The sequence below is a fragment of the Drosophila miranda genome (assembly GCF_003369915.1).
Source record: "Drosophila miranda strain MSH22 chromosome Y unlocalized genomic scaffold, D.miranda_PacBio2.1 Contig_Y2_pilon, whole genome shotgun sequence".
Taxonomy (NCBI): Eukaryota; Metazoa; Arthropoda; class Insecta; order Diptera; family Drosophilidae; genus Drosophila; species Drosophila miranda.
In genome coordinates, this window is record NW_022881614.1 from 12,039,915 (window position 1) to 12,059,486 (window position 19,572).

General features: G+C 47.3%; 1 protein-coding gene and 1 long non-coding RNA gene across 8 annotated transcripts in view; one reads left to right on the top strand and one right to left on the bottom strand.

Moving 5' to 3' along the window:
* The window catches only part of LOC117185936 (neurogenic protein mastermind-like), a 170,321-nt gene that overhangs the window by 46,382 nt on the left and 104,367 nt on the right, over window positions 1-19,572 (bottom strand). The gene's annotated exons all lie outside the window — the stretch shown is intronic.
* LOC117194207 lies at window positions 10,583-10,842 on the top strand. The gene is made up of 2 exons (XR_004474774.1): window positions 10,583-10,744; window positions 10,801-10,842. It is a non-coding gene; the product is annotated as an uncharacterized LOC117194207 (long non-coding RNA).

Genomic DNA, 19,572 nt, shown 5'->3' on the forward strand with positions numbered 1-19,572 from the left:
ACAATTCGAATTTCGAATCATAGAAAAATCAAATGAACAAATGACTGCTGTACTCTGACGCTGTCCTTTGGTGACGCGCTCTCTGGGCTCTAGCTTATCTTTAATTCCCAACGAATCACTCTGATGTTTACTTACGGTTCCATCTGCATCTAATGCATTTTTACACGACCAAATAATGCCAGAACTCACCTGCAACGAGAGAGAGAGAGAGAAAGGAAGACATAGAGTAAGACGGAATGATGATTAGCAGCAAATGCAGCGTAAATGCAATTCGAATGATAAATCAACGATCTAAAAATACAGCCAGCAACAACAAAAACAGCGTCAGCGGCCAAATAAGGCAACCAATTGCAAAAATCTGCATGTGGATGGCTGCCTGCCCCCAGACGACGACGACGCACAGCAAAGCTAAAAATAATTCACGCTGTTCGCTTAGAAAATCCAAAATTAGCCGCGGCTGAGTTGCACAGTGGTCGGAGTTTACATCAAAACCAGAGAGAAATCCAAACAGAGTCGAAAGCATTACAAAAGAGAAGAGAGACCTCGCTTTGTATGAAAAATATCTCAAATTTGTTTTGTTTATTTACAGCAGATAAACTACAGGTCCAAGTGAGCTTGGGAGGGTTTCATCACTCCCCCAGGCTACCGCCTGAACCTAACCTAACCGATTTTACTTTTTTCGCGCACCCACTGTAGCTGGCGTCACCGTTGAGCGTGGACAGAGCTGTAAGCAGCGACGCCAACGCCGATGCCGAGCGACAGCAGGTTGGCAGAAAGTCTGCCACTGATAACGGGAAATGGCATGCCATGCCAGCAACAGCAGCCACAATAAGGAGGGCCTCACCTCACTCTAGTGCCGGTACGTGGACCCTCTCTCACACTCACACACACTCTCTTTCTCTCTCTCTCTCTCTCTCAGGCCGTGTGTGTCTTTCTTCAAGCTCTCTCACGCCAAAATAAACAAAACAAATGTAAAGTGCGCCTCCGCCTCGCCCTCTGGAAATGCTTGGTACAGCCACCAGACCGCCCAACCACCCCTCCACACACCCCCCCTCGACCCACAACCTAGGGCAAGCCATGAAAATAAATATGTGGGCACAACAAAAATGAAAATTGTACGCGAAATGTGCCGCAAATGGCAGCAGATTTTCCATTAAAATTTACAAAGGTTCTCGGTCTCATCGTTAAGGCAGAGAGAGAGAGAGAGAGAGAGAGAGAGAGAGCCAACGCGTTGGGGCACATGGTATATAAGGCCGATTGTATGGCCGTGCAACAGAGAGTGACCAAATGTTTTAATGTTCGAGCGAGCGAGAGTAGAGATTAAGCCTGGGACCTTACCTTTGCTTCAATATACTTTTGAGGGGGGAGGCTAGGATACGCAGGTAGACCCAACTCCAGAGAGTCAGAAAGAGAGAGAGAGAGAGAGTGGGAGGCGGAGTAGACGAAAGAAAAAGCAAATCAAAACAACAGAAAGAAAACAATCACAACTGCAGGCAAAAACGAGGGGGAACGTTGTGAGTTGCTGCGGAGACCGCAACTCTACAGTTATACCCGATACTAAGTCAGTATGGCTCTCCTCCGGCAGACGCCGCTAATATTGAACGACACGACAAAGAGTGCGTGCGAGAGAGTCAGAAAATCAGTCTGAGCGTGACGTCGGGGGCTGCGTAGCCAGTGCAAATTGATTTGTTCCTTTTGGCTATAAAAATGATCTGATCTGATCCAGATTCAGCAATCTGATAGATATGATCATTATCTATGATTCTGCGTTTTTAGTTTTTTCGTATCCTCAATATTGTGGATGCAACAGATTTTCGTCCTTTGTGGGGGCGGAAGGGGGTGGGGCGAAATTTTGAGATATACGTTTTAAAGTGAGATCTAACAGGAGTGCGGATACCAAATTTGGTTACTCTAGCCTTAATAGTCTCTGAGATTTGTGAATATCCCCAGATTTTCATTCTTTGCGGGGGCGGAAGGGGGTGTGGCGAAATTTGGAAACAAACTCGTCTCTGTCCGATATATTAGGAGTGTGGATACCAAATTTGGTTGCTCTAGCTTTTATAGTCTCTGAGATCTAGGCGCTAATGTTTTACTCTAAGCAAAGCCGGCTATGCTACGTGTGTGTTAGAGAGAGACAGGGCGAGAAAAAATGAAATTGTTTTCTTGATGCTGGCTATAATAATAATACGATCTTATTCAAATTCTGCAGTCTAAAAGATATGGTCATTCTCTACGATTCTGCGTTTTTGGTTTTCTCGTATCTTTAAAATTGTGGATGCCACAGATTTTCGTCCTTTGTGGGGGCGGAAGTGGGCGGGGCGAAGTTTTGAAATATTTTTGTAGCAGTGACATATCACAGAAGTCTGGATCCAAAACATCGTTGCTCTAGCTCTTATAGTCTTTGAGCACTAGGCGCTAATAGGGACGGACAGACGGACGGACGGACAGACGGACAGACGGACAGACAGACATGGCTCAATCAACTCGGCTATTGATGCTGATCAAGAATACTTTATGGGGTCGGAAACGATTCCTTCTGGACGTTACACACATCCACTTTTACCACAAATCTAATATACCTCAATACTCATTTTGAGTATCGGGTATAAAAAGCTCTGCCTAACGGACTGACTAAGTGACCTGTTCTCTCTCTCTCACTCTGTCAGTCTATGTAGACTGTTAAATATCAGCTGAAAATTAACAGTGAGTGTTTTTTTTGAACAAGCAATTAAAGCTGTAATCAAGCAATTACAAGTACAATTACCAAAAAGTTGGAGCAAATTGTGTGTGCGAAAAGAAAAGAAAAGGGAGATCTGCAGAGACGGATGGATGTACATGCAAGGGCAATACGAACCCCGCTCGACGTCTCTTCATAAATCTACTGCCACATTACCCATACGCAGCGTGTTGCAGCTGAAAACCGAACATTCCTGCGGCCACGGATCTGTTGTCAAGCGGCACTAAAAGTGTCGCATATGTTTTGTAAATTAATTAATATATCTTACACCCCATAAAGTGCCACACAACAAAAAGTGCCAGATAAATCATTAACAGTGACGGAAAAAATGTTAATTTTTTCATGCAAATAATTTACAAACATAGACAGTATATAATCATCTCTATTTTTTTCATTTTTGAAGTGCTGCAGGAAAAATATTCATATCATTATGGCTTAATGACAGTGGGCCAGTGATGCCGACAACACCAATTAGGCAAAAGTGTTGGCCAAAACATGACAGCCTCCAAAATGCGGAAGAAAAGCAGTACGGAGTAGAAATTGGAGAAAGGGACAGCAAATGCAAGCTATAATTAACTTAAAATATAGCAAATATTGACCACCAATTTTCCAAGCTATTAAATGTTAAAACATTTCCTGTTTTTCATTTCCTGGCTTTTCGTTACCAAATTCCCTGCTAATAAAAGTTCAAAAATCTACCAATTGGCTTCATTTTCTGGGGTTTTCTTTGGGTAGTTTTAAATGTTAGAGAGACTTTTAGGCACAACTTTTATCAAGAATCATCTTTCTTATGGGAGTTATTGGCAAAGGAAAACATGAGTAGACAAATAACAAAAAAAAGTGAGCTGTTGCTTATTTTAAAAAGGTTTTCAGATTAAAATTAATGAAATTAAATTTGTGAATTTTCAATAAATTTAGAAAATAATATCTATTATAATCGGTTTTTATTGACTTTTAATTTAATTTTTTTGCCCATTTCGAAAAAAGTGAATCCATTTTATGGCAAATCAAAAATTGTACATATTTTTTCTTATATTTTATTTCTGTGATATTTTGAATTCATCACCTAGCCACGCCTACTAAAACATTGACTTTAGCCGCTCGTTCCGTATGGTTAGGGTTTTTTATTGGTTTTTGTTGTTGTTGTATCTTTCATTTTGACGGCAACGATTTGCAATCAACCTAATTGAATTCTGTTTGAATGCAATGACAAAGACATGGAGAGAACGAGAACGGGAAGGAGACAGAGAGAAAGGGCTGTCACGCCTTGCAATTGTCTTAGCTGCCTTGTCGTCAAGTGGATTTTATATCCGAGAACTGTAGCTGTGCTAAGAGCCCAACGATACCCTTTGGTATGCCAAAGGACTGAGTGAATATGAAATTTACTTTTCCCACTACTCATTATAGTATTATGTAGCTGCATATTCTCCAGATCAATCCTTTTTTGAAGATAGCCCCGCTTGGGGCTCCCATGGAAGCTCCCCTAGGAACACTAGATCTGCGAGGGTATCCAAAGCTTCGATCTTCAAAAACTCGGCTCTGTTGCTGTTTTTGCTGTTGCCCGATATTCAATTAAGCAACATCGTCGCCATCGTCACTTTGGTGGCATTTAATCAAAAGAAATTTGCACTCTATTTATTTATTTTTTATACCCGATACTCAAAATGAGTATTGGGGTATATTAGATTTGTGGTAAAAGTGGATGTGTGTAACGTCCAGAAGGAATCGTTTCCGACCCCATAAAGTATATATATTCTTGATCAGCATCAATAGCCGAGTCGATTGAGCCATGTCTGTCTGTCCGTCTGTCCGTCCGTCCGTCTGTCCGTCCCTATCAGCGCCTAGTGCTCAAAGACTATAAGAGCTAGAGCAACGATGTTTTGGATCCAGACTTCTGAGATATGTCACTGCTACAAAAATATTTCAAAACTTTGCCCCGCTCACTTCCGCCCCCACAAAAGGCGAAAATCTGTGGCATCCACAATTTTAAAGATACGAGAAAACCAAAAACGCAGAATCGTAGAGGATGACTATATGTTTTAGAATGTAAGATCTCAACCAGATCGTATAATTATTATAGCCAGAATCAAGAAAACAATTTCATTCTTTCTCGCTCTGTCTCTCTCTAACACACAGGTTTCATGGTCGGTTTTGTCAATTGCAAAATTTGAGTTCAAGGATCTCAGAACCTATAAGAGCCAGAGCAACCAAATTTGGTATCCACACTCCTGTGATATCGGACCTTGCCCGTTTCGTGTCCAAATTTCGCCACACCCCCTTCCGCCCCCGCAAAGGACGAAAATCTGGGGCATCCACAAATCTCAGAGACTATTAAGGCTAGAGTAACCAAATTTGGTATCCGCACTTCTGTTAGATCTCACTATAAAACGTATATCTCAGAATTTCGCCCCACCCCCTTCCGCCCCCACAAAAGACGAAAATCTGTTGCATCCACAATATTGCACATTCGAGAAAACTAAAAACGCAGAATCATAGATAATGACCATATCTATCAGATTGCTGAATCTGCATCAGATCGGATCATTTTTGTAGCCAAAAGCAAGAAATCAATTTTCAGTGGCTACGCAGCGCCCGACGTCACGCTCAGACTGATTTTCTGTCTCTCTCGCACGCACTCTTTGTCGTGTGGTTCAATATTAGCGGCGTCTACCGCAGGAGAGCCATACTGACTTAGTATCGGGTATAACTGTAGAGTTGCGGTGTCCGCAGCAACTCACAACGTTCCACCTCGTTTTTTTTGAATTCCTGTTGAATTATTCCTCCCAAATCCCACGGCTGTCCAGTGACTTTTCTATTGCACTGTAGGCACGCCAAGCGTCCTAATACTTAACGTTACATGAGCTCTCGCCCGCTCTTGCTCTCACTGCCTTTCGCTGCCTATATATCCCTCTACGGCTATCTCTGCCGCAGCCGCAGCCGCTGCCTCTGCCACTGCCTGTGCTGCTGCTGCTGCGCTTTGCAGACAAAATTTCTATAAATTATGCATTGTGTGTGTAAACACGACAAGTTGAATTGAAATTACGGATTTAAATGTGAACCAAAGATACATTTTATGGCTCTCAGGGCACTTGTGCGTGTGTGCGGTGTTTTTTTTTTTTTTTTTTTTTTTTTTTTTTTTTTTTTTGTTGTGTGACTACAGGAAAGCTTCATGCCGACTCAGCCGAAGCCGAAGTGAGGGACTCTAACCGCTCTAAAACCAACCACACCTATCCCGGATCCCGGCGGTACTGTCGCGAGATATTACTTCGCGGGGGGGAGATGCCCTTAGGGCTCTTCTCTTAATAATCTCCTTTCTCCTTTATCTCCTTGCATTGCGTGCTCTTTCTTCGCGACGCAGTTTGGTAGCCATAGTTACGGCCATGAATCTATTCGAGGCCCAGTTTCCTTCCGACTCCAGCAGGCATTCTGCCAGGTTTGACACCGCTGGCATTCTTCCAAGCTTGTTGCTTAGATCCTCTCGTTCTTGCCGAAATCTTGGACATTCGAAGAAGCAGTGCTCTGCGTCTTCGATGACCCCTGCGCAGACCACGCAGAAGGGGTCGTCCTCGTGCTTAAACCTATGCAGGTAGGCTTTAAAGCAACCGTGTCCTGTCAGCAGTTGTGTCAGGTGATACTCCACTTGTCCATGGCTACGGTTCAGCCAACTCTTCAGGTCTGGGATTAGCCTATGGGTCCATCGCCCTTTGCTGCTGTTATCCCACGAATCTTGCCATTGCAGGATTGTGCGCTGCCTTAAGGCACCTCTGGTGTCCTGGTCCGTAGTCCCCAGGGTTCGCTGTGCCCTGATTCCTGCGGCTTCTCTTGCCAGCAGATGGATGGGAATCATTCCTGCGACCACAAGTGCGGCGTCTTGGGATACCGTTCTGAATGCGCAACACACCCTCAGGGCACACAGCCTCTGGACTGCGTTGCATTCTCGGGCATATGTTTTATGCTTCATTGCATCAACCCATATTGGTGCAGCGTACATTAGCGTTGAGCCAACTACGCTCGCTAGTAGCTTTCGCCTTGGCTGTTTCGGGCCTCCGGTGTTGGCCATGATGCGGGATAGGGCCACTGCCGTCTTTCCTGCCTTGCTGCTTGCATACGCCATGTGATGCTTGAAGCTGAGTCTGTGGTCAATCATGACCCCCAGGTACTTCAGGCTTGGACTGGAGCTAATAGTGCAGTCTCCTACTCGGATCGTGGCCGTCTCCACTACTTTCCTGCTGCTTATGAGCACCGCCTCCGTTTTGTGGGTGGCTAATGAGAGATCCCTCCCTGATAGCCATGTTCTGGCTCTCTCTACCGCGTCGTTGCAGATTTCTTCCGCCGCTTCTTTCTGTTTTGCCACTACGACTATTGCTATGTCGTCGGCAAAGCCTATCACCGTGGCGCCCATTGGCATATCCATCTTGAGGATTCCATCATACATGATGTTCCACAGCAGCGGGCCGAGGACCGATCCTTGGGGAACTCCTCCAGTGATTTGGTGCTCACGTGTCCCTTTATCCGTCTCATATATGAGCACTCGGTCTCTTAGGTAGTCCGCGATGATATTCTGCAGATACGGCGGTATTTGAAAGTTTCTCAATTCTTCTAGTATGTGATCCCAATTGGCAGAGTTGAATGCATTTTGGACATCGAGTGTTGCCACTATGCAATACTCTTTGGTCCCGTACATCCATCGGGTGCCATCGATAGCTCGCTTTGCTATCTCACATACCTCGCCGATTGCGTCCACCGTGGACCTGCCTTTGCGAAACCCGTGCTGTCTCGGTGAGAGCTGACGCGTTACTGCCTTCTCCAGCCTGGTGTGGATTATGCGCTCGAGGATCTTACCCACTGTGTCGAGCATGCAGAGTGGTCTATAGGATGATGGCTCCTCGGTCGGCTTGTTCCCCTTGGGTAAGAGGACTAGCCGCTGTCGCTTCCATGGTCTGGGGAAGGTCCCTTCGGACATGCACGCATTGAATAAATCCACGTACATTTGTGGATTGGTCTCAATAGCCGTGCGGAGAACGGCATTTGGGACCCCATCAGGTCCTGGTGCTTTGCCGTTCTTGATCCGTTGTAGAGCTTCGAGGACTTCTGCTCCCGTGGTGGCTTCTATTTCAGGTGGCGGTATTCTATCCATCACCCTCTGGGCTGCCACTTTCTCTGGAAATAGGGTTTCTACTATGTTAACCAGCAGATCTGCACACATTGGCGGCGGGGGACTGAACACTCGCAGTCTCTTCATTACCAGCCTGTATGCGTAGCCCCAAGGGTTCGCATCTGCGTCATCGCAGAGCTTTTCGAAGCATTTGCGCTTGGCATCCTTGATCTGCCTCTTCAAGCAGCGTCTGCTTTCCTTATATTCTCCTTGGAGCCTCTCGAATTCCGGGGAACCTCTCGAACGCTGGTATAGTCGTCTTTTCCGCTGGCACTCCTGCCTGGCGCTACCTATTGCAGCGTTCCACCAATACGTTGGCCTGCGGTTGTTCAGGCTTCTTCTTTTCCTTAGCATGGAGGCATCACATGCTTCCAGCGTATGTATAGCCAGTTGGCGTGCTCTCTCGTCAGCCGTACCGTTGGTCTCGTAGTCCTCAAACATGGCCCGGACCATATCCGGCTCTAGCGTTTCGGTCTTATAACCGATCTGCTTACCAATGAACGGGTTAGGTGCGCCCGTTTCCTGGATTTCACATATGAGGGCTTGGTGGTCACTCCCGGTGTATAAGCCACTAACTTCCCACGTTGTCCTGCGGCTGAGGCTGCTGCTCACGAACGTAAGGTCTATTATAGACCCCGTTCCAGCTCTGCCGAACGTCTGCTGTGTGCCTGTGTTCAGCAGTACGGCATCCAACGTCGCAAAGCATTCTAAGAGCGCCTGTCCCCTTGGGTTCGTTCTCGGGCATCCCCACTCCGTCGCCCAAGCGTTGAAATCGCCGGCTATGAGCGTAGGGTGTTTCTCCCGCGCATCTTCAGCAATCCTTTCCAGTGCCTGCGTCGCCTGCTGTAGGCTGAGGCTCGGGGGCAGGTAGCAGCTATATATGTGCACTCCATTTATCCGGGCTCTGCCGAATCCGTCTCCGACGTATGTTTGCAGTAGTTGCTGTGTGGGACTCGCACAGCTCCATATCGCTGCCTTCTTGCTCGAGTCAGCAACCCACTCTCCCGAGTTGCGATTCCGGTATTGCTCGCTTATGACTGCTACATCAATACGGTGCTCCCTTATGGTCTGGTCCAGCAGCTGCTGTGCCATCTCGCAGTGGTTGAGGTTTAGTTGGATGATTTTCATCTATCCTTCATTTGCTGCATCGCCTTTTGGTACTGCGGGCACCTCGAACTCGTCGTTTGGTGCTTCGGGTCCTTCACCCGGTGGCGCTTGCAAAGAATGCAACTTGGTTCGTCTTTGCAATCTTTGGCCTGGTGGTCGGCTCCTGCGCAATTGTAGCAGCACTTCGTGAAGTCTTGGCTGCTCTTACAATTAGGCGCGATGTTGCCAAATTCCATGCACTTGTAGCATCTTCGGGGAGTTGACTTGGGTCGGATTCTGCAATACCCCCACCCCAGGCGAATTCTTCCTTTCTCCAGGAGGGGCTTTGCTATAGCCGGTGGAACTTTCAGAGTCAGGGTCTGCGTGCTCCTATAGGCTGGTCTGATGGAGATGGCTGCGGCCTCGCAGATTTCCACCCCTGCCTGCGCTTTGAGTTCCGCTAGGACTTCCTCTTGGGTGGACACTTCGTCTATGTCCCTTACCTCCAAGATGACAGTTTCGGTAAGACTCCTTACTTCAACCGTGCTTCCTAGCGCTTCCTTGACTGCTGCCTGCATCTCGTGGGTTCTCGGGTCCGCCGATTTTTCCAGCATCAGCAACAGCTCTCCTTTTGCCGTGCGTCGCACCCCTTGCACCGATTGCCCTAGCTTTTTAAGACTTGGCTCTGTCTTGACCTTCCTTAGAATGTCTGCATATGAGACAGTGCTGGTGGCGGCGATGACTATTGCATCGCTGCGTGGCGGTCTTGGTCGTTGCTGCTGCTTTGGCTTTGGCCTTTGCCTAGCTACGACCTTCACCCACCCCACATCTCGATCCTTTGGGGCGTCCTCCGGTCCCTTGCGAGCTACGGCGTCCCTCATTTGGCCTTCCTGCGGCTTCTTCTCCGTTTTTTTTTACTTTTTGGGTCCATGTTTTGGCTTCTTCGGCCTTGGGGACGGGGACGGGTGGGTGGTGTTCCTGGGCTCTGGCCGTGCCCTCTTTCCCGCCCTCTCCGTCACTGCCGGCTGTGTAACCTTGGCTACAGCCTGCTCCGCAGAGATCGCCTGCCAGCACGATTCCAACTCTCGCTGCAGATATTCGATCTCATCCACCAGATCCCTCATTGGGTTCGTGATGGACCTCTTTGGGAGCACCATCAGCTTCCTCAACTCTCTGGCCTTTTGGCCCAAGCTCGCCAAATGCGCCATGGCCCTCTCCTTCTGGTCTGCTTGCTCCTCTTGGGGGCGCTGCAGCGTTGGAGGAGAGGATCTTGCGCGCTCCTCCACTGCTTCCGCCAGCTGGTTTGGCGATCGCGCCAGAGCATTTTTCCGGCGAAAGGGATTCTCCTCATCCCAGGCGAATGAGCTTGTCAGTGGAGTGCTGCAAGCCGCAGCTTGTTCCCGCTGATCGCTCATCTCCGATCTGGCCGTTGATCTGGCAACTCCGGTTGCTGTGGCCGCGCCCTCTATTGGCCAGACGCTGTCGTTTTCCCGCACTTAGCTCCGTGCCTTTAGTCAGCTGTTCTTCCGTCGTTATCCAACACCACTTGCGGTGTGCTTGGCCAATTTTGCCAAAAACAAAAAGAAGGCAGCAACCAACAAGTGGCGCCAAGAATCACAGCGAAGAAGAATAGGAAAACAGGCACTTACCTGCTGTTCCTTCCCCCCCCCCTTCGGCCTAGGGCTCGACGGCGTCCCACTGGGATTTCGGCCAGTACTATTGGCCAGGTGGCCGCTTCTCTGCTTGCGGACTTGCGTTCCGCGCAGGTGAGTAACGCAGCACTACTATGGCTCGCGCTAACAACTCTTTGCCTCTTTTCCAGGCTAACTTCCGACGTTTTCCACTGAATTATACGGAACGATTTTAAAACACGACCGCACTCACTAGAATACACACTATGTGTATACACACTGTGTGTGTGTGTGTGTGTGTGAGTGCTTGATATATACTTCTTTATGGGGCTTATTACGGCAGATACGTAACCTTTCGACGTTTGGGTCTCCAAAAGTCTCAAGATTCGCCGACTCTCATCAGCACTTCTGTTGGATTGCCTTTTCGGTTAGGGGATACTTGTATCTTTTGTGGTACGATACTATGATACGATAGCTAGACTTTTACCAAATATTCCATAATTTCCGATTCATAAAGATGGAATACGCTAAATATATGGTCGTATTTCCCTTCCGTTTCGTACACTAATCTCTTTCGTGTTCTGCGTACCCTGTAGTACAGTAAACAATCTCATAAATTTAATTGCTTAAAGCGAATTCTGCCGCCAATTGTCCAGCTCTTCCCCCACCCGGGTATCCCCGGCCAGCCTTCTCTGACTGTCTCCATTGTCACCTTTTGAACTTCCGGCGGCGGCATCGACAGCGACGAGTCGCTCGCTTTCGAGTGTATGTATCACCCTGTCCGGTTTAGCAACAAGAAAAAAGTTCACTCAAAAGTAAATTTGTTGTCCACATGTCGGGATGGACTTCATTGTCTCAGACCCCGCATCCACAGACCCCCCCCATGCCGCACGATTCATTTAACATTTAACATTTCGTCAGCGACTGACATTGATGACGATGACGTTGCCCCTCCAGCGACCGATAGCCACCTCCTTTTGTTGACTTTTGTTTTGTTGTGTCAAGTGTTGAAAACGTACAGTTTTTTTCACAAAAGGTAGGCGGCCCCTCGGGGATCGTTCGAAGAGAAGGAGTATAAAATATCCATTCCCTGAGCTGAAGATTTCAATGATTTTTCAAAGTACGAAAGGAAAACTTTACAGTCGGATTCGTCTGTAATTTAAATCATAATTTCTGTAATCTTAGGACCACTTGGTAACCGAAATCCGATTTTCTGACTCTCGACTCTCGATAGGCGGTTTGGCCAAAGGGGATTTGGATGGTTTCGATGGTGCCACAGGGTGTGCAGGGAAATGAATAAATGAGCATACACGACGCACACTGTGTCCGTGTATTTGTGCAGTTAATTTGCCATTTCCGCTCCAGTTCAGTAATGACGAGGGGGAACGTTGTGAGTTGCTGCGGACACCGCAACTCTACAGTTATACCCGATACTAAGTCAGTATGGCTCTCCTCCGGCAGACGCAGCTAATATTAAACGACACGACAAAGAGTGCGTGCGAGAGAGACAGAAAATCAGTCTGAGCGTGACGTCGGGCGCTGCGAAGCCAGTGCAAATTGATTTGTTCCTTTTGGCTATAAAAATTATCTGATCTGGTCCAGATTCAGCAATCTGATAGATATGGTCATTATCTATGATTCTGCGTTTTTAGTTTTCTCGAATGTGCAATATTGTGGATGCAACAGTTTTTCGTCCTTTGTGGGGGCGGAAGGGGGTGGGGCGAAATTCTGAGATATACGTTTTATAGTGAGATCTAACAGAAGTGCGGATACCAAATTTGGTTACTCTAGCCTTAATAGTCTCTGAGATTTGTGGATGCCCCAGTTTTTCATCCTTTGCGGGGGCGGAAGGGGGTGTGGCGAAATTTGGACACGAAACGGTCAAGGTCCGATATCACAGGAGTGTGGATACCAAATTTGGTTGCTCTGGCTCTTATAGGTTCTGAGATCCTTGAACTCATATTTTGCAATTGGCAAAACCGACCATGAAACCTGTGTGTTATAGAGAGACAGAGCGAGAAAGAATGAAATTGTTTTCTTGATTCTGGCTATAATAATTATACGATCTGGTTGAGATCTTACATTCTAAAACATATAGTCATCCTCTACGATTCTGCGTTTTTGGTTTTATCGTATTTTTAAAAATGTGGATGCCACAGATTTTCGTCCTTTGTGGGGGCGGAAGTGGGCGGGGCGAAGTTTTGAAATATTTTTGTAGCAGTGACATATCACAGAAGTCTGGATACAAAACATCGTTGCTCTAGCTCTTATAGTCTTTGACCACTAGGCGCTGAAGGGGACGGACAGACGGACAGACGGACGGACGGACAGACGGACAGACAGACAGGGCTCAATCGACTCGGCTATTGATGCTGATCAAGAATATATATACTTTATGGGGTCGGAAACGATTCCTTCTGGACGTTACACACATCCACTTTTACCACAAATCTAATATACCCCAATACTCATTTTGAGTATCGGGTATAAAAAGTGTTTGTTTTTTCGCTCTCTCTCTCTCTCTGTTAATCTCTTTCGCCCGTTTTTGCCTGGGCACCCAATGGTCAAGAGTTGTTCCATTGTGTTCCAGGATATCTCAACGCTAAGCTGATTAAAAATCATGGCAAATATTACGCATACATCGCATATGCCAGGCAAAACGGATCAGCTCCATTTTGGACCCCTCAGAGCATGAAGAAGCCCATTAAGAGTCCTCCCTCCCCCACTGAACCTAAACGACTACAGCTGGATGGATGGTACAGTGCAAACAGCATCTAATGAGGACTTTCTACAGTTTTATTTAGTTTAATAATTCAACAAAATGAAAGGCAGAACAGGAAGAGGTGAGAGGAAAGCCCCCTCTCCCCACCGTATCCTAGACACCAGTTTTGTAACAAAATACCAAGGAATTTCCCGACAAATATCGATATATCTCTGGACGGTTTTCTAAGGGTTAAACTACAAAGAGAGTGAGAGCGCTCTAACTGCGATTGCCCACTCGGAGAACGGCGTCGTTTCATGCTAGGGCGGCGTAACCTCGTCTCCGATCACCTTGAAGAGTCTTCGTTTGCGTGTCGACGAAATCACAACGACAATTAGCAGTTGCAGCCGGCCGCGCTTAAGCCCGTATTACCCATTACATTGTACTCTATACGCGATTACGATTAAAGTTTAAGTTGATTGAAGTCCAAATGAATAAATCTCGAATTGTCTATATCGTGTAGTACATTATTAAACGCAAAGATTCCTCAGAGCATTTCTGCTCAACATTGAAATCTCGTATCGAGGATTTCACAACATTTTTGGTGGCCCATGGGGGAACCGCGTTTAATTCGTACTATACGCATATGATTCTACCTCGTTCCGCGTTCAGTTAAATGTACAAATAAAATCATATTTTACCGGCTGCAACTGTAAACGGCAAACACAACGCAAACCAACGGTTTATCCAAAAGCCGCTATCTCTCGCACGAAGCAGGGACAAAGAAGACCAGACGATAGCTCTGCGCCTGGACAGTAGCACACAACAACAACACAAGCCGACGGTTAGACAGCAGCCTCTCTCTCGTGCAAAGCAGAGACCAAGAGACCAACGAGCGTTCTGTTGCTGCACATCATCTCTAGACACAAGGCCTCAACTCAACGCTCACAGTAGCACAGTTTCTGCTCTCCGCTCGGACAACACCAACAACAACGACTCGCAAGTTCTCTTAAGCTACGCTTTAAGCAAAGAGAAGCACTCCCGAGTACCAGAGTAAGTGTTTCGTTATGGGTATTTTGTACTCGCACTAAGGGTGAGAACGGTACATACACATATAACAGCAACATGTCAACAGCCGAGTCCCACGACCTCGAAGCCGATCCTCAGGTGGAGATCGACAATCTCAGTGTTATTCAGACAAATCTCATTGCGAGGGTTAATCAAACGGTGCGTAATTTCAGAAAGGATGGCGCAGATCGGAAAACAAAAGCTTATTTTCAAACGCGCTTACAAACTTTGCAACGGTTCTTAGGTGAATTTGAGCAAAATCATCAACGTTTACTAATACTTCGATGTCCAAGTACGCATAGTTATGTGTCCAGCGAAGTGGCCTTTCGCTTTGATGAAGACTATACAACGGCATTCAGCATCATATCAGAGGCCTACGAAAATGTATGTCCAAGAGCACCACCGGTACAGCAGAATCCGGACCCAGCAAATCCATCTGTATCATCAGTGCAATTGCCCAAGCTACCTGTACCGACATTTACAGGCAAGTTTGTGGATTGGCCGGCATTTCACGATGCATTTGTTCAACTCATCCATAACAACCAGAAACTGTCCGACGTCCAAAGGTTTCATTTCCTGAAGCAAGCTCTTCCCTCGGATCGCGACGAGGATATTCAGCAGATAGCGCTTGCGGGAAATAACTATGCAACAGCTTGGAGTCTCGTCCTCAAGCGATACGACAACAAACGGCTGCAGTTTATGTACCATATGAACGGTTTGTATGACTTGCCACAGTTGACAAAGGAGCAGTCTGCTGATATAAAACATATGCTTAATGTTGCGACGGTTTGTCTCAATGCTTTCAAGAATCTAGATGTTCAGCATTGGATGGCTCATCATCTCACTTCCAGACTGCCAAGCACGACACTGCAAGCTTGGGAGCTCCATCTCGGTAGCTCTGCCGAACTTGCCACATTTTCTCAGCTACAATCATTTCTCAACTACCGTCTCGTCAGCATCGATGTGTTCGAAAATCGAGGCCACTCCACGACGCGGACACCTGTGCCGCAGCCTGTCAATCAAAGGCACCCGAAGAAGTCAGTTGGCAACGTAACATACAAGGGCAAGTTTCCACGCCAAGACTGCGGTTGCCGAACACACTCGCTGCCCTCACTGTAGCGACAGTCACAATCTTCGGCATTGCCCGGACCTTTTGTCCAAGGACTGCTTTGCAAGGAAAGCCATCGTCGATCATGCAAAGGCATGCCTTTGTACCAGTAAAAGGAACTGCACGCAGTGTGGTCAAGGACACCATACACTGCTGCACTTCCCAACTCCTGCTCAGGTGCCAACACAGCCTCACGCAGCCTCCCATAGCGCTCGTTCCGGTAACTCCTGGCAGTATACAACGAGCGACTCATCTGGCAGGGCTACACCTACGCAACTCTACGATAGGACCCCACTTCCTACTCAGAGCACTGCACAGCCTCTCCCAGTTGTTCCCAACACTAGTTCCGGTGGTCATCCACAGTCTGCAGCGACCGACTCGTCTGTGAGAACACACTCTGCGCAACTAGTCTCCGCTACGGCAACGCATCACGGATCCAGCACTGTCCTTCTGGCCACTGCCCTGGTCACAATCCACAACCCCCACACTGGCCAATCAGCTGTGGTACGTGCGTTAGTGGATTCAGGCTCGGAAGGAACCCTCATTACAGAGCACACAGTGCAGCCTCCCAACCTCAAGCGGCATTCAATTTCGGCAGAAAGTGCTGGAGTTGGGACCACCTCCAAGAACAGGTGTACCTACACTACAGAATTGTCATTAAGTTCTTTTACTTAGCAGTTTTTTACTACCATTGATACTGCGTTTATACTTAAAACGCTTACATCGCAATTACCTTCAAAATCCATCAAATTGCAGCAATGTCCTCATTTGAACGGAATAGAACTCGCCGATCCCAGGTTCTACAAATCACAACGGATTGATCTTCTGCTGGGAGCGGACGTAATCCCACAGATCCTGCTTTCAGATATCCGCAGAGGAAAGGAGAACCAACCAATTGCACAGCACACCCAGCTTGGCTGGATAGTCTTTGGTCGAGCCACTTCCACACGCTCACACGCTGTCACCATTAGATGTCACCACAACAGGCTAGAGAATCTCGTCCAGAAATTCTTCGAAATGGAGCATCTCGGTTCTGCAAAACAGCTCACACCAGAAGAGCGATGGTGCGAGGAGCATTTTAAACGAACTCACATCCGTCAACGAAACGGCAAGTATTTGGTACGGTTACCACAAGCGTTTGTTTGACCCTTCGCAGGTGCTAGGCAAATCACGTCAAATCGCGATTAATCGATTCCAAATGCTTCAACGAAGATTCCAAAGGCAGCCGGAGCTGCAAGCCAAATATTCGGAAGTCATGAATGAGTACTTTCAACTAGGCCAGCTGACCAAAGTAACAACCAAGGAGCAGCAGCATTGCACCATTAGCAAGGAGAATGGAATCGAGTCCACATGTTGCACCTTGCCTCATCACGCAGTATTCAAAGAGGAAAGTGAGTGAGTGTTAGAGTAGTATATGACGCCTCCTGTAAAACGTCAAACGGAAAATCGCTCAATGACGTCCTATGCACCGGACCAGCGCTCCAAAACGATCTAGCCGGCGTGGTCCTGAATTGGCGTTTCCATCGTTTTGTTTTTGCTGCCGACATTCAGAAGATGTATAGATGCATTGACATGAATGCAGAGGATTCGCAAAATCAACGCATCTTTTGGCATGACGAACACAACCAAGTAGCTGAGTATTATCTCAACACAGTTACGTTTGGAAGCGCTTCAGCTCCTTACACAGCCATTCGCGTCATACATCAACTGGCGCAGGATGAACGCGACCGATACCCACTCGCGGAAAGGGTCCTTCGACACGAAATATACGTTGACGACGTACAAAGCGGAGCTTCCACTCGCGAAGGAGCATTAGAAATTCAAAATCAATTGATCGGAGCCTTACGATCAGCCGGAATGGAACTTCGAAAGTGGTCTGCGAATGACGCTTCTCTGCTACAAGACATACCTCCAGACCATTTATCTCATAAGACATTATTAGAGTTTGAGTACCAAGATCCCGTTAAAACCTTAGGCCTCTATTGGCATCCAGATCAAGACTATTTTGGGTTCAAGATAAATTTTGAAATCAGTCACGCACATACTAAACGTTCTTTACTTTCCACAGTCGCCCGACTGTACGACCCATTAGGTTTCATCACGCCCTGTGTCACGACCGCGAAGGCGATACTCAAGGACTCATGGATGGCCCGCATCAAACGCAACGATGGCAGCCTAGCACAACTGGACTGGGATGAACCGCTGCCAACCGAACTGCTTGATTGGATCACTGGCGTATGCAGCATGTGCATATATTCGTGCAGAGCTACCAAACGGAATGATTCAAACTCATTTGCTAGCTGCACGCAGTCGAGTCACACCCACGAAACCGATCACAATTCCACGAGTCGAACTTTCGGGTGCGCTGCTGGCAGTTAAACTGGCAAAATGGATCCGGGACCAACTTCGCACTGCAGGACCACCTATGGCAACCTTCTATTGGTCAGATGCTACAATCGTTTTGTTTTGGATAAATGGAGATCCCCACCGATGGCAAACCTTTGTGTCAAATCGCGTTGGACAGATTTTGGAGCATAGTACATCAACTCAGTGGAGACATGTACCTACTGCGGTAAACCCAGCGCACTGCGCAACTCGTGGCTTAACACCACAAGAGAGTACATCCATTATGGTGGTCTGGACCATCATGGCTACAGCAGCCGGAAAGCCAATGGCCGGCAAACGGAGTTCCCAGTCAGGACATCGACAGGACTATAATCGAGGAGAAACCATCAGTTTTGTTCCAAAATGCTGTGCAAGTCTCGGAGGCTCCAGAAGCCTTCATCCAAAACTCGTCCTCATACGACAGGTTAATATCAGTCATGGCATATGTTCTACGTTTTATACATAACATTCAAGCCAAAGGGGACAAACTGTCTGGACCACTGAGTGTGCAGGAGCTCGACAACGCTTTAATTCATCTCGTTCGCAGCATTCAACAGGAGGTCTACGCGACAGAGATATTGAGGTTGAAGGGAAACAAGGCACTATCGGGCACACACAAGCTGTGTCAATTATCCCCATTTCTAGATGACCAACAAATTCTACGAGTCAGAGGTCGACTGCGAAATGCAATGCACCTTCCGATAAGCCAGCGACAACCAATGATCATTCCCAATCATCATCATTTTACCGATCTCGTCGTGCGTAATGCCCACCGTCTCGCACTCCACGGCGGCACCGAATTAACGCTGGCCACTATTCGACACAAATTCTGGATAGTCAACGGAAAACAAACTGTCAAACGCATTCTTCGACAATGCGTCCGATGTTTTCGTCACCGACCGAAACCAGCAGCACAATTGATGGCCGATCTTCCCCTACATAGAGTCAATCCGCCAACTCGTGCATTCATCGCCACCGGAGTGGTCTATACAGGCGCGGTTCGAAATTCAAGCATCCAGCTTCCGTGGACACACAAACTACAAGGCGTATATCGCAGTTTTCATCTGTTTGGCTACAAAGGCAATTCATCTTGAAGCGGTCACGGGCTTAACCACCGAACACTTTCTCATGGCCCTACAACGTTTCATCGCGCGTCGGGGCTACTGTCAACACATGTATAGCGACTGCGGCACGAACTTCATTGGTGCCGACCGGGCTCTTCAAACCTGGCAAATACATTTGAAACGAGGGCTACCCACAACTGTAATACCTGCTTTAACGGCCCGAAACGTCCAATGGCATTTTAATCCACCGCATAGTCCTAATTTCGGAGGCCTTTGGGAGGCAAATGTAAAGTCTGTCAAAACACATCTCTATCGAGCCTTTTCAGGATATAAAATGACCTACGAACAACTTGCTGCCGTGCTAACACAAATTGAAGCCTGTTTAAATTCCAGGCCATTATGTCCACTAAGCGCGGAGCCGGAGGACCTAGCTGTCCTCACCCCGGCACATTTTCTTATTGGAGATTCATTATTAGCACCGCCGGATGTAACGACAAGGGATGTTCCACTCACAGTCCAATTTCTGGAAGGACAGAAAATGATCCGGCAATTTTGGAAGCGTTGGAGTTCGGATTGGCTATCCCATCTTCAAGCCCGTCCAAAGTGGCGACATGAAACCGACAATCTACAAGTCAGC